At 45.3% G+C, this 15,381-nt stretch overlaps 1 protein-coding gene across 8 annotated transcripts in view; it reads right to left on the bottom strand.

Moving 5' to 3' along the window:
• Positions 1-15,381, bottom strand: part of MED12L (mediator complex subunit 12L) — a 315,648-nt gene that overhangs the window by 136,028 nt on the left and 164,239 nt on the right. The gene's annotated exons all lie outside the window — the stretch shown is intronic.

Here is a 15,381-nt window from a genome sequence, read left to right as displayed (position 1 = left end):
AGCTGGAGGGGAGGGAGTGGGGAAGGGGAGGGGGAATGAATTCAACTGTAGCCAAATGCTGGGAGACAGGAGGGTGGCCAGGAAGGGAATGAGGATAGCTGGTAAGAACTGGAGGGTTTACCTGGGAAGTCAGATGTTAGCAGGTTAAAATGTATCATAAAACCAAAGGCTATATTTACTCCATGATTTTTTGTATCCAGTAGGTTGATGACATGAAGTTCATAGGCTTATCTATGAATGGCATTTTGTAAATTCCCTTTGAGGATCAGAACTGAGAGATTGGAGAGAGAGTGGTTTTCCTGTGAGAAATGTGTCCCCACAGGTAACTGGGTATACTTGTCTTTGATAGATTTACAGTGCATGTTCATTCTGGCACGCAGTTCATGTTCAGTCTCTCCTACATACTTGTCACAAGGGCATTTTGTGCACTGGATGAGATATATTACATTTCTGGAGGTGCAGGTGTAAGATTTCATAGATTTCATAGACATTAGGGCTGGAAGGGACCTTGGGAGATCATCGAGTCCAGCCCCCTGCCCAAAGGGCAGGAAGTCAGCTGGGGTCATAGGATCCCAGCAAGATAAGCATCCAATTTACTCTTGAAGGTGTTCAATGTAGGTGCTTGAACCACCTCCGCTGGCAGGCTGTTCCAGACCTTGGGGGCTTGGACAGTAAAGAAATTCTTCCTTATGTCCGGCCTGAAACAGTCTTGCAGGAAGGAGTTTGTGACCGTTCGACCTCGTCATCCCTTGGGGCGCTCTGGTGAACAAACGTTCCCCCAGATCCTGGTGGTCACCCCTGATAAACTTATAGGTGGCCATCAGATCACCCCTGAGCCTGCGCTTTTCCAGGCTAAAGAGTCCCATGGCTCTCAGCCTGTCATCGTAAGATCTGTTTTCCTGACCTCTAATCATGCGCGTGGCTGCATGATAGAAGAATGATGATGGTTTTGTTGTGGGGGGTAGTGGAGAGATGTTGGCAGGTTTTACATTTCTTGTCCCAGAATGGTCTGGATCCACTCTGTGTATTTTGGGATGTAGGAAGTTTGCTTCTGGTGATGAGTTTGGCGAGGCTCAGTGCTTATTCAAATGATAGGATGGGTGGTTCGGGGAAGATGTCTTTGAGAATTGGGTCTCCTTCTAGTACAGGTTGCAATTATTTGAGGATTTTCCATATTAGTTCCCAGGAGGAAAGGTGTGTCACAACCAGTGGTGTATGACACATGGGGTTTTTTATTCTGTATTGTAGCAATTCTTCACATGGTATCTGGGTGGCTCTTTCAAAAATGTCATTTATCTCCATGGAGGAGTGTCCCTGTTGAATGAAAGCCCTTTTTAGATTTGTGAGGTGGTAATTGCAGGTGTTCTCTTCAGTGCAAATTTGGTTTTCTTGGTGTGTTTAGGGTGATTGCTGGTTCTGTGCCAATATGTATGTTGGTCTGTGGGTTTCTTGTACATGGTGGTCTGTATTGTAACATTCTGGATTGTGACCATGATGCCCAAAAAGTGAATGTTGGTGTTGGAGTATTCCAGAGATAGTCTGATGAAGGGGTGCTGCATGTTGAATTTCTGATGGAAAACAATCAGAGAGTGAAGGTTTTCAGTCCAAATGATGAAGATATCAGTGATTTATCTCAAGTATAGCAAAGGTTTGATGGTGCAGTCCTTGAGGAATTTTTCTTCCAGGTGGCTCATGAAAAGGTTGGCATACTGCGGGGCCATTTTGGTACCTATAGCTGTGCCCCTGTTCTGAGAAAATGTTGGTTACTGAAAGTGACGTTGTGTGTGAGGATGAAGTGTATAAGTTGGGTAATATCTTTGGATCTGTACTGTGAGGTGCAATCTTGTTCTTGCAGGTATGTAAGGCAGGCTTGAATGCCATCCTGGTGTGGGATGCTGGTATATAAGCTGGTAACATCTATGCCTTTTACCAGCTATCCTCATTCCCTTCCTGGCCACCCTCCTGTCTCTCCCAGCCTTTGGCTACAGCTACATGCCTTTGATCCAATACCCAACCTCTCTCTCACCTACTGACCACCTCAGTTTACATTTTCATTGACTGGCTTTCTTGCATAGTACTGGCCTGCTTTACCACTCCATCCAGGAAGAGCACAGACCATCTGCAGACACTTCCTCAGGCTGACAAAGGGTTTTTGTGCTCAAAAGCTTACCAAAAAGAATTTCTCCAATTATTTGAGTTGGTCTAATAAAAGATATCGGATTTACCCAGATAACCTTGTCTGTCAAGATAATGTTAGAATTTCTGCTTCCATTTACAAAGAAATAAGCCATAAGAAAGCAACAGTAAGAAGTATGGGAAAATAGGCATCCTGAATCACTAAGTGCATTCTCCTTGACCCATAGGACCTACTATTCCTTCTGGCTTGAAATCTGTCAAATTAGCTTAATAGTTTATTTCACAGAAACAAAAAGAATATATATATATATATTTAGGTAAGCCTCTTTTTTTAGATGAATCCCTATCACCTGCACAGTACTACCTCTTTGTAGAAATAAGGAAGAACGGTAAAGGCAGTATCTTGCTAACAACTAGAGCTAAGAGGGGTGTAAGTTCCAAGGTATTCCATAAGCAGAGAATTTCATGCAGCTGGTAAAGCACAGGATGGTCAATGAAGTTAGACATAATGCCCTACTGAGGCTCCAAAAATGAGCTAAATGTGCACCACCATTCTTGCCTCCCCTCAGAAGCATGCCCATGAACAACTTGGATACAGAACACAAACAGGTATGTTACCATCCTAGAATTTGAGGGGGTAGAAGAATGCCACACAGGACACAGGGCTCCAACATGCTGCCTTACCACCCAGACACCCAGACACCAGAGCACAACATTTGGTACAGATGCAAAACAGAGAAAGCAAATACATTTCAGCCAGCTAGAATGGAATGATCTTTCATTGCTGGAAATTGAAACTCTCATGCTCATACATGATGACTTAGATGTTAATTCCTATACTCAGCTTTCATTATTTAATTTGTAAATGTCTTAAATCAACATTATAAATAAATAAATAAATAAACAAACAAACAAACTGTGAGGGGTTGCACATTGCTGCTGCACTGTATGATGCAGGAAGGGAAATTAATGACTGCATTTCAGTAATAAAAAATCAATGTGGGAAATATTTTTGATTGGACAAGAGCATCAAGGATGCTTTCAACTTGCTATACAACTGAACAGGTGACATAGCACCATCTAGTGGACAAACTTTTTTCTATCTTTAAGAGACTTTTTTATATTTTCTCTTAGGTATTTCTACAGTTCAGTCACAGCACTAAAATTCAACCAACCACCAATACGAAACAGAGCTTTTAATTTCAGGTATTAATATGGCAGTCAGACTGATGTGACCTAGTACTGCTAAGCTGCAGCACTGAAGAGGACGACTTGGGAGTTGCAGTATCTATAACCTGAATATGAGCCAGCAGCACAGTCCCACTGCAAACAAAAAAAGTCAGTGGCATACTGGGTTGTATTAATCTAAGTGTCACTTGCAAATCAAGGGAAATGATTCCCCTGCTCTGTTCAGCACTGATGAAACCTCACCTGGAGTACTATCTCCAGTTTTAGGCCCCACACTTCAAGAAAGAAGCAGGCAGTTGGGAAAGAATACAACACAGAGCAACAAAAATTATTACAGGCATCAGATGAGGTCTCAGGGGCTTGTGAGGAAAGGCTGAAAGAACTAACATTATTTAGTCAGAACAAAAGAAGGCTGACAGGGAATCTGATAAGTCCTCAAATATCTGGAGGGCAATTACAGACAATGGAGATGAGCTTTTGTTTGTGACCACAGGGGACAGAACTAGGAGCAATGGCCTCTAACTACAGCAAAAGAAATTTGGAGTAGACATTAAGAGGAACATTCAGACTACAATGGTAAAACTTTGGAACAGCCTACTTAAATAAACTGTGGAATCTCTTTCCTTGAAAGTTTCAAGAGCATATTAGAGAAATACCTCACTGTCTTGTCAGGGATCCTGCCTTGAGCAAGGAGCTGAGTTGGATGACCTAGTGAGGTCCTTTCCAGCCCTACTTTCCTCTCATTCCTATTAGGGGTGCACTGCACTGATAGAGATTTTTTGGGCTGATACCAATGGCCAATTTTTAACGAGCCATATCTGTCAATACCGATCCAATTGCCGATATGCAGCCAGGCAGCTTGGAGAGCAGTGACCGGCTGGTAAGTCTGTCATGGGGGAAGGGGCGAGGGGAGGGAGACAGGGCATTGGAGGGGGCACGCAGATTGATCCCCCTGAGGTGAGGGAGGGAGTGGGGCTGGGGCAGGGCACAGGATGGAGCCGCAAGCTGCTAGTCTGTGGAGTTGTGGAGTGCCTGGGGCGGGGGGTGCAGCAGTCCCAAAATTCACAGTAGTTCCTGCTCCCAACACTGCTGCTGCCCAGCAGCCCTGGCCCAAACCCCACATCAGGAGAGCCCAGCCCTGCCCCCCAGACCACAGCAGCAGCCTGCCCTTGCCCCGCATGCAGACCCAGGGGCAAATGCCCTGCATACCCTCCCGGGGTGTGCGCAGTGACAGGAGCTGCCTGCTCCCGTTGCCTGGATGAGCTGCTCATGGGTCTGTCCTCTGCCCCACCCCAGCTGTGCTGCTGGCTCATATTCAGGTTATAGATACTGCCCGTCCCCAGCCCCAGCCCCAGCCCCAGCCCCACTCTGTTCCTCACCGCTGGGGCCTCGATATGCCTGCCCACACCCTTTCCCTCACAACAGACTTACCATGTGAATCCAGCTGCTCTCCATGCTGCCAGGGTCGCTCCTGGATGCCTGCATCCTGCTTGCAGCTGTGTGTATGCACGGGGCATCTATCGGCAACATTATCAGCCACATCAGCCAAAAAAAGCCAAATGCCAGTACCATCAATGTTCCTTACGCTGGTGCTGATCTGATATGGGATGAATGTATTGGTGCACCTCTAATTCCTATAACCCTCTTTCTTTCTTTTTAATGCTCAGAAAAAATGTTTTTTTAAGTTAATGCAAAACACCCACATTATCCCAAATTGTAGTAAGAAGGGCACAGTTAAGAAGCCTTGGTTGCAAGGAGATGATTCTTCTGAAAGAATCATTTATGCTGAAGGTTGAACTATGAACATTAGAAAGATTAACTAAAAAGATTTTGTGAGGACTCACACTGTTGTTACTTTACACGACTGATGCACTATAAACTAAAACTGAAGAGCACCTACCAGGTACTCCACAATCTGGCAGTGAAAGTCAGGGGGCTTAGCCCTTTCAGAACTATGCCTTACCTTTTCAGATTGTTTAATGAAAAGATATGGTAGTGTTGGGGCGATGTTGTAGCCATGATGGTCCAGGCAAAATGCAAGAACATGAGGAAGGGTATAGGGTACCTGAACACTTGTTTATGGCCCTCCCAATTACACAGATGATCCAATAAAAATTAATCACCTACAAAAATCCTTGCCTCTTAACAAAAGATGTCAGCCATTTTTCTATACTTTTATCTTCTATTAGAAATGTTTATTTCAGCATTTATCTGCTGACTGATAGATGCACAGGCACAATGGCATCTAAAGATTGAGTTGTCTTTAGCTACAATACATCGCTGTGCACACTTTTCTAACAATTTCACATGTAAGTGTACAATGTCTATCAGTATTATAAAGGACATACCATATTGCACAATGGAGCAAAATCCTTGTGTGACTACTGTAGGCCACAAAACTGGTCCTGGGTATGACCGTACACTATATCCAAGTAGAGGGCTCCTTGTGGTGGGATAGGTCCTATAAAATACTACAATGCCAAAGTAAGGCAAGTATAGGACACTTCAACACTCTAGCCCCACTGCCTTTTGGGTACTCCTTAGTTGGAGAAAGGCTAAAGGACATCACCCTGACAGAAATGCACCCTCGCTGAGGCACTAAGAAGTCACAAGTAGTTCTTATCTGTTGTTCTCTGGCAGAATCATAGAAAGTTATGGTTGGAAGGGATCTCAGAAGGTCATCTAGTCCAACCCCCTGCTCAAAGCAGGACCAGCCCCAAATAAAACAGCCCAAAGCATTTTCTAGCCAGGTTTTGCAAGCCTCCAAGGATGGAGCTTCCATCACCTCTCTGGGTAAACTGTTCCAGTGTTTTACTACCCTCCTAGTAAGAAAATTCTTCCTAATATCTCACCTAAATTATGACATCATTGGGATAACAGAGACCTGGTGGGACTCCACCCATGACTGGACCACAGGTATAGAGGGCTATACCCTGTACAGGAGGGATCGTGTTGACAAAAGGGGCGGGAGTGTAGCTCTCTATGTGAAGGAAAGCTACATGTCCCTGCAAGCTGATGTTGGCGACCAGCATGGACAGCTAGAGACCCTCTGGGTAAAAATTCGTGGGGAATACGGCACAGGGGACACAACAGTGGGAGTCTACTACAGACCTCCCACTCAAAGTCCTGAGCTTGACCAGGAGTTTACCCGGGAACTGACTGAGGCCACTTACTCCAGGACCTTGGTTGTCATGGGTGACTTCAATTACCCGGACATCTCCTGGGAAGATCACTCAGCAAAATCCGAGCGGTCGCAAAGCTTTCTCTCATGCGTGGATGACCTCTACCTGACTCAAGAAGTCTATGGGCCAATGAGAGGCAAAGCGCTGCTCGACTGGTACTGGCTACGGGGGACGACCTAATCGGCGACCTAGTGATCGATGGGAAACTGGGTGACAGCGACCATGAGCTGATCACCTTCACCATCCACCATAAAGCTGACAAGTCAGTCAGCAACACAGAAGTCCTTGACTTCAGAAAAGCCGACTTTGACAAGCTCAAGAGGCTTGTCAGTCAGGCCCTTAGGGACCATGACCCCAGGGAGATGGGAGTTCAAGAAGAGTGGTTGCTTCTCAAGGAAGTGATCCTCAATGCACAAGCTAAATCTATTCCAACACAGAAGAAAGGCAGCAAGAAGGCACAGCAGCCCTCCTGGCTCTCCAGAGACCTAGCGGACCTCCTGCGGCTAAAAAGGAAAGCCTACAAAGGATGGAGGATGGGATTCACCTCCAAGGAGGATTATTCTGCACTGGTCCGGTCCTGCAGGGAGCAAACCAGGAAAGCCAAGGCTGCAACTGAACTCCAACTAGCTTCAGGCATCAAGGACAACAAAAAGTCCTTTTTCAGATATGTGGGGAGCCGGAGGAAAAGCAAGGGCAATGTTGGACCCCTGCAAAACCAGATGGGGCAACTGACAACTGACGCCCAGGAAAAAGACAACCTATTAAATAGGTACTTTGTGTCAGTCTTTCATCAGTCCCATGGGACGTCCATGCCTGCTATGGGACAGGGAGATCCGGGTGATGGGGATCCCCTACCCTCCATCAATGCTGACCTCGTGAAGGAACACCTTGAGAAGCTGGATACCTTCAAGTCAGCTGGCCCTGACAATCTGCACAGATCTTTGAAAACTCCTGCCGCTCTGGTGTAGTGCCCAAAGACTGGAAGAAGGCCAATGTGGTGCCGAACTTCAAGAAAGGGAGGAGAGTGGATCCGGCTAACTACAGGCCCATTAGCCTGACTTCTATCCTGGGGAAGATCTTAGAAAAAGTTTATTAAGGAGGCCATCCTTGATGCACTGGCCCAGGCTAACATCCTAAGGGATAGTCAGCACAGGTTTGTTGCGGGTAGGTCTTGTTTGACCAATCTCATTTCCTTCTATGACCAGGTGACCTATCACCTGGACCAGGGAGAAGAGATTGATGTCATATATCTTGACTTCAAAAAAGCTTTTGATCTGGTATCCCACGATCACCTCTTGGCCAAACTGGCCAGTTGTGGCCTTGGCTCCACCACGATCCACTGGCTGGGAAATTGGCTCCGTGGTCGGACCCAGACGGTTGTACTTGATGGCAGTCACTCATCGTGGTGCCCTGTGACCAGTGGGGTCCCTCAAGGCTCTGTCCTTGGACCCATCCTGTTCAACATTTTCATTAATGATGTGGACATTGGAGTCAGGAGTGGACTGGCCAAGTTCGCCGATGACACCAAACTTTGGGACAAAGCATCCACGCCAGAAGATAGGCGGGTGATCCAGGCTGACCTGGACAAGCTCAGCAAATGGGCAGACGAGAACCTCATGGTGTTTAACACCGAAAAATGCAAGGTTCTCCACCTGGGGAGGAAAAACCTGCAGCATCCTTATAGGCTCAGCAGTGCTACGTTGGATAGCACTACAGAAGAAAGAGACTTGGGGGTCATCACTGACCACATGATGAACGTGAGCCTCCAATGCGATGCTGCGGCTAGTAAAGTGACCAAAACTCTGGCTTGCATCCATAGGTGCTTCTCGAGCAAATCCCAGGACGTCATTCTCCCTTTGTACTCGGCCTTGGTGAGGCCGCAGCTGGAGTACTGCGTCCAGTTTTGGGCTCCACAATTCAAAAAGGATGTGGAGAAGCTTGAGAGAGTCCAGAGGAGAGCCACACGCATGATCAGAGGTCAGGAAAACAGATCTTATGATGATAGGCTAAGAGACATAGGACTCTTTAGCCTGGAAAAGTGTAGGCTCAGGGGCAATCTGATGGCCACGTATAAGTTTATCAGGGGTGACCACCAGGATCTGGGGGAACGTTTGTTCACCAGAGCGCCCCAAGGGATGACGAGGTCAAACGGTCACAAACTCCTGCAAGACCGTTTCAGGCTGGACATAAGGAGGAATTTCTTTACTGTCCAAGCCCCCAAGGTCTGGAACAGTCTGCCAGCGGAGCTGGTTCAAGCACCTACATTGAACACCTTCAAGAGTAAATTGGATGCTTATCTTGCTGGGATCCTATGACCCCAGCTGACTTCCTGCCCTTTGGGCAGGGGGCTGGACTCGATGATCTCCCGAGGTCCCTTCCAGCCCTGATGTCTATGAAATCTATGAAATTTCACTTGCTGCAACTTGAGACTGTTGCTCCTTGTTCCGTCATCTGCCACCACTGAGAACAGTCTAGCTCCATCTTGTTTTGAATCCCCCTTCAGGTAGTTGAAGGCTGCTATTAAATCTCCCCACAGTCTTCTCTTCTCTAGACTAAAATAAACCCAGTTCCTTCAGTCCTTCCTCGTAAGTCATTTCCCCCTAGCCCCCTTACCATTTTTGTCACCCTCTGCTGGACTCTCTCCAATTTGTTCACATCCTTTCTGTAGTGGTGTTAGATTTAAACTAGACAAATCTAGTTTAATTCTTTTTTATGTAATGTAGTTAAATTATGTGAACAGAAGGTGGCAACAATCCACTACTCCCTTGTTTTGCTCTATAATATGTCACCTTTTTAATGAAGACGCTACAGCTGGTCAGATAACTACCACATTTACCCAAATCCAAGAAAACTTTGAATTTAATTCCAACCAACTAGATTCTATACCTGATTATAAAATTTCTTAATTTCTATTTAAGGAATTAAATTATCGGAGCATCATCTTAAGTCCCCATCCCCGTCCCATCTCCTCCCCTCTGCCTAAGCACTGTAACAGGGAAACAGCAGCAGGGAGCAATCAGTGGGGAAGCAAATGGCAGAGGGGTAAGGAACCTGACCCCAGACTCTTGTCCACATGTCACTTCCCCATATGTCTGCTCCCGGCACCACACCTTGTTCCCCACATACACACATACCCTCATCACCACCACTACATGCTGCAATCCCAGGTAGCTCTGTGCTCGGTGCCTCATTGCTTCCTGGCTCAGCAGGAAGCCAAGGAGCAATACAGAATCCAGAAGCACAGCCAGAGATCAGAGAGGAAATTGGCAGTCAGGGAGAAGTGGGGGAATTTGTTGGGAGGGCAATACAGCAGTCCATAGGCAGTCCAGGAAATTGGAAAGCACTGAAGACAACTTCCTGGTACAAGTGCTGGAGAGACCAAGTATGGACTGTGCTCTTTTTGATCTGCTGCTCATAAACAAGGAAAATTGGTGGGGGATGTAGAAGTGGATGGCAAGTTGGCAGCAGTGACCATGAGATGATTGAGTTCAGGATCCTGATAAAAGGAAGAGAGAAGTGCAACAGAGTATGGACCCTGGACTTCAGAAAAGCAGACTTCAACTCCCTCAGTGAACTCATGTGCAGGATCCTCTGGGAGGCCAGACTGAGGGGTAAAGAAGTCCAGAAATGCTGGTTGTATTTTAAAGAAACCTTACGGAGGGCACAGGAACAAGCCACCACAGTGTGCAGGAAGAATAGCAAATGTGGCAGGTGACCAGCTTAAGAGAGAACACTTTAATGAGCTTAAACACAAAAAGGAAGCTTACAAGAAGTGGAAACTTGGACAAACAACTTGGGAGATGTATAAAAATATTGCTTGGGCATGTAGGGAAGAAATTAGGAAGGCCAAAGCACAATCAGAGTTGCAGCTAGCAAGGGACATGAAGAGAAACAAGAAGGGCTTCTACAAGTATGCTAGTAACAGGAGGAAGATCAGGGAAAGTGTGGGTCCCATACTGAATGGGGGAGGCAACCTAGTGAGATGTGAGGAAAAGGCTGAAGTACTCAATGCCTTTTTTACCTTGGTCTACACAGAAAAGTTCTGCTCCCCGACTTCTGCACCAGGCAGCACAATTTAGGGATGTGGTTCCTTTCACCACTGACACAAGAGCCCTCAGTGGTAGAAGAAAAGGTTACAGAATTTTTAGAAAAGCTGGATGTATAACAAGTACTTGGGGCCAGATGCAGTGTATCAGAGGGTACTGAAGGAGTTGGCTGATCTGACTGCAGAGCAGCTGGCCATTATCTTTGAAAACTTGTGGCAGCTGGGAAAGGTCCTGGATGATTGGAAAAGAGCAAATCTAATGCCCATATTTTTTAAATATAGTGCCCATATTCCCTTTAAGAAAGAAAAGAAGGAAGAACTACAGATGAGTCAGCTTCACCTCAGTCCCCAGAAAAAATCACTGAGCAGATCCTCAAGGAATCCATTTCTAGGCACTTGGAGGAGAAAAGGGTGATTAGGAACAGTCAGCATGGACTCACCAGGGACAAGTTATGCCCGACCAACCTGATTGCTTTCTTTGATGAGATAACTGGCTCTGTGGATGTGGGGAAAGCAGTGCACATAATATACCTTGCCTTTAGCAAGGCTTCTGATACAGTCTCCCACAGCATTATTACAAGCAAGCTGAGGAAGTACAGGTGATATGACTAGACTGAGGTAGATAGGAAGCTGGCTTGATTGTCAGGCTCAGCGGTTAGTAATCAATGGCTCAACATCTAACTGGCAGTTGGTATCGAATGAAATGCCCCAGGAGTTGGTCCTGGAGCCAGTTTAGTTCAACAATCTGGAAGGTGGGAGGGTTCACACCCCAAGCAGGTTCATGGATGACACCAAGCTGGGGGGCGTAGTAGGTACACTGTGAGCCATGCAAGGGTAGGGGAAGGATTAAAAGCGACCTAGACAAATAGGGCCAAAAGAAACCTCATGAATGATGTTCATCAAGGGCAAATACAAAGCCCTGAATTTAGGATGCAAGAATCCCATGCACTGCTACAGCCTGGGGATTGACTGGTTAAGCAGCAGCTCTGCAGAAGGTGGTTACAGCAGACAATAAGCTGAGTATGAGCCAACAGTGTGCCTTTGTTGCCAAGAAGGCTAACAGCATACTGGGTTGCATTAGTAGGAGTGTTGCCAGTAGGTCAACGAAAGTGATTATTCCCCTCTATTCAGCACTGGTGAGGCCACATCTGGAGTAACGTGTCCAGTTTTGGACGCGCCCCCCCCCCCACTATAAAAGGATATGGACAAATTGGGGACAGTCCAGCGGAGAGCAACAAAAATGGTTCAAGGGCTGGGGCATATGATTTATGAGGGGAAGTTGAGGGAACCGGGCTTATTTAGTCTACAAAAGAGAAGACAGAGAGGGAATTTAATAGCAGCTTTCAATTACCTGAACAAGGGTTCGAAAGAGGATGGAGCTAGACTGTTCTCAATAGTGACAGAAGACAAAACAAGGAGCAGTTGTCTCAAGTTGCAGCAATGGAGGTTTAGGTTGGATACTACGAAAAACTCTCTCACTAGGAGGATGATGAAGCACTGGAACAAGTTACTTAAAGAGGTGGTGGAATCTCTGTCCTTGGAGGTTTTTATGGCCCGACTTGACAACTACCTAGCTGGAATGATCTAGGGGGGTGGTCCTGCTTTGAGCAGGGGTTTAACTAGATGACCTCCTGAGGCCCCTTCCAACCCTAATTTTCTATGATTCTATTAATCACCCTATAGCCAAAGAGCAGCGAGACTCAGTGTTGATTCCCTCATTGCTGCATGCTGGGTCCTGATGTTCTCTGGCTTCCTGCTGAGCCAGGAATTGGTGGGGGAATCAGCTCAGGCAGAGAGCAGGGAGCCCCAGCATGCTACCATAGAGTGGCAAGGAAATCAGCAGTAGGTCTCAGGCTATTCTCTGGCTGATTTCCCTGCCTCTCCCCAGCTCAGCAAGGAAGCAGAGAGCAGCAAGGGAATCAGCCCATAGCCAAAGAACAGAACAGCATCCAGTGCTACCAGCAGGTACCCAATTTTAAGATGAGGCTTCATTTCTTCCCCTCTCCCCCCACATAATGAATAGGGGGTAAAACTTCATCTTGGAAACAAGTAAACATGGTATGCTCTTAAAAGTTTTCCATTTTCCATCAGGAATACAGTCTTGTCAAAATTGAAACACTGATTTGGGCAAAATTCTCTTTTAGAAAAAGTGTAAATAAAATTAATTTTCTTCCCTCTATCATACTGAAATGTTCAAACGGAATGAAGCAAGAGTCTAAATGAAATATATGTTACAGTTCTGTATCATTTCTAAAAGAGTTCTTTTTCAGAATTTCTCTCCTATAAGGACTGACTTCTAATTCCAATTCAAAACAAAAACAAAATTTAAAACTTCAAATTCCCATGGGAAGTATTCTGCCTGTTCTGATCTATTTTAGTAGAATATTAATTTCATGTAAAAAAAAATTACAGCTGAACCTGTAACAATATCTGCTAGTATCAATCCATAAGATTCCATACATGTAAATACACTTCAGTTGCAGGTTTAAGAACATAAAAGATGTCTTACATTTCTTTCTAGTAATATTACGAAGAAGAGCTACAAAATAGGAAGTATTAGCCAAAAATTCTCTATTCAAAAGCACATATATGTGTAGAAATATAAAAGTAGATTTCCATTTAGATTACAAACAGGAAACATGAACACACGTGTACATACACTCTCCTCTCAACCTAACCAGTGAATATTTAATTTATTAAATGAAAAGGTAGCATGTAGCAGAGTCTGCCTTTAATAATCAGGATTAACAATCATAACAGGGTTTATATTGTCTGCTAAGCAATTACTGTCTCAATACACATACACAAAGATAGAACTGCATAGTTCAGTGAGCAGGGTGACTGGACACAGACTAAAAGGCCCTAGGTTTGATCCCAACTGAGGATGGTCAGTTTCCACTCATTGTTTCTACTTCCAGTATAACCCTGAGGCCTACCCAGCCTTGTATTCAATAGGCACCAACATCTACTTGCATCCTTCTCAGGCCAAGTTTTAAATTTAAAAAAAAGTAGAGCCCTGTAGCCAATGGACATTAACAGCCTTAAAACAGGACAATTGTACCTTTACACATACACAGAGGTATAATAAAGTGGCCGGGCACCTGGGACATCTGCCACCCACCAAGGCAGTGGTAACCTGCAATCTCTGTTTTGCCCCATTTGCCATGAAACCCCTCTATACTTCAGTAACCTGCAAGGACCTACAATTACTTTTAGTCATCTGCTCCTTCAGCATGGCTTGTTACACAAAACTTTCTTTTCATGATCTCTTCCTTTGAAGTTGCCGTGTTTTTCTGTCACCTCTCTTATTTGCCAGGGTCTAAATCCTCCACAGATATTATAACGAGTTTAGGAATAAAACCTAACACTTCAAGTTATTTGTGGCAGGGAACTTGTCTTTTTATGGTTCTTTCAATGCTGCGTTTATTAAACATCTAATATTTACAACATCACGTTTTAAGCTTTAATACAATTCAGTTTGTAAAACAATTTGTTACAATTATGTTTCCACAGAGCTCATAGCTTCCCAAAACATCAATCTTTGGAGCTGAAAATGTTCCATGGAGCTGAAAATGTTCCATGTAACCCAAGAATTTAATTAGGAAAATTTATCTTAATTTTCCTGAACATATCCTTTCTACTGGAGGAAAGTACATAGATCCATTGTGATGGATTTTACTCCTGCTTTTTGTTCCTTGACACTAGGCACTTTGTCAAAACACAACAAACTAAGGGTGAACATTAGCACTGTGCAAAGCTTCGGTTGCTGATTTGATCTGGCGGAGATTCGCTTGATTTGGAGGCCAAATCTCCAAATTGAATCAGGAGATCCTTTAATCTCTCCAAATAGAATCAGAACCCTCTGAATCAAGTCGGAGAGATTCAATGATTCAGGCATAGACACATTTTTTCTACATACCTCAAGGTACCAGGCAGCTCGTGAACACTGAGATGCAGGGGAAGATGGAGTGTCCCACAGGAGCGCGAGGGGGCCCCCAGCGTGCTCAGCAGCAAACCCCAAAGTAGACCAGAAGCACTTCCTGTCCACTGAAGTGCACAGGGGACCCCTCCTCCACCCCCTGGCTTGGCAACTGGTGCCTCCTGGGTCGGGGGGGGACACCTGGGGTCCTCCATGGCCAATCACCAAACAGGAGGTTACGGGGGGGGGGGCACTGCTGAGCATGTGAGGGGGAGGCGCTCCTGTGGGATGCCAAAGCATCACCGTGTTCACAAGCCACGCCGGTACCTTGAGGTATGTAGAAAAAACATTTAAAGCTGTGTCTATGTCCAAATCAGCACTGAATCTTCAAATTCAATTTGGCCCAATCAAATCGGGAACAGTGATCCAAATCAACAAATCAAATTACTGTCCCCAATTCAGGCCGTACCCAAATCGAATACGGCCCATTTCACATACCCCTAGCGAACATGTCCTTAAGGTTTTTACTGCTTAGACATTCCTATACATGTTAACTCATAGGTTAATACAAAGAACGCAAAATCTGTATTTCCACTTCTTTCAAATTTTCACCCCAACTATCAGATAACAGGACTGGAGGACAGAAGCGGAATTCAGAAGGATGTGGACAGATTGGAAAACTGGGCTGGATCAAACAGGACACAATTCAATGCTGACAAATGTAAAGTGCTATCTAAGGAAGAAAAATTAAAAATATAAATACAAAATGGGTGATAACTGGCTGGAGAATGATCTGGGAGTCTTGGTGGATCACAAACTCAGTACGAGTCTGCAGTATGATAAGGCTCTGCAAAAAGTAAATGTGGTTTTGGGCTGCATCAATAGGGGCATTAGGTGCAAGACATGGGCTG

The sequence above is a fragment of the Crocodylus siamensis genome, chromosome 6, assembly GCF_052110815.1.
Source record: "Crocodylus siamensis isolate JL-2025a chromosome 6, ASM5211081v1, whole genome shotgun sequence".
Classification (NCBI taxonomy): domain Eukaryota; kingdom Metazoa; phylum Chordata; order Crocodylia; family Crocodylidae; genus Crocodylus; species Crocodylus siamensis.
This window is presented reverse-complemented; position numbering and strand designations above follow the sequence as displayed.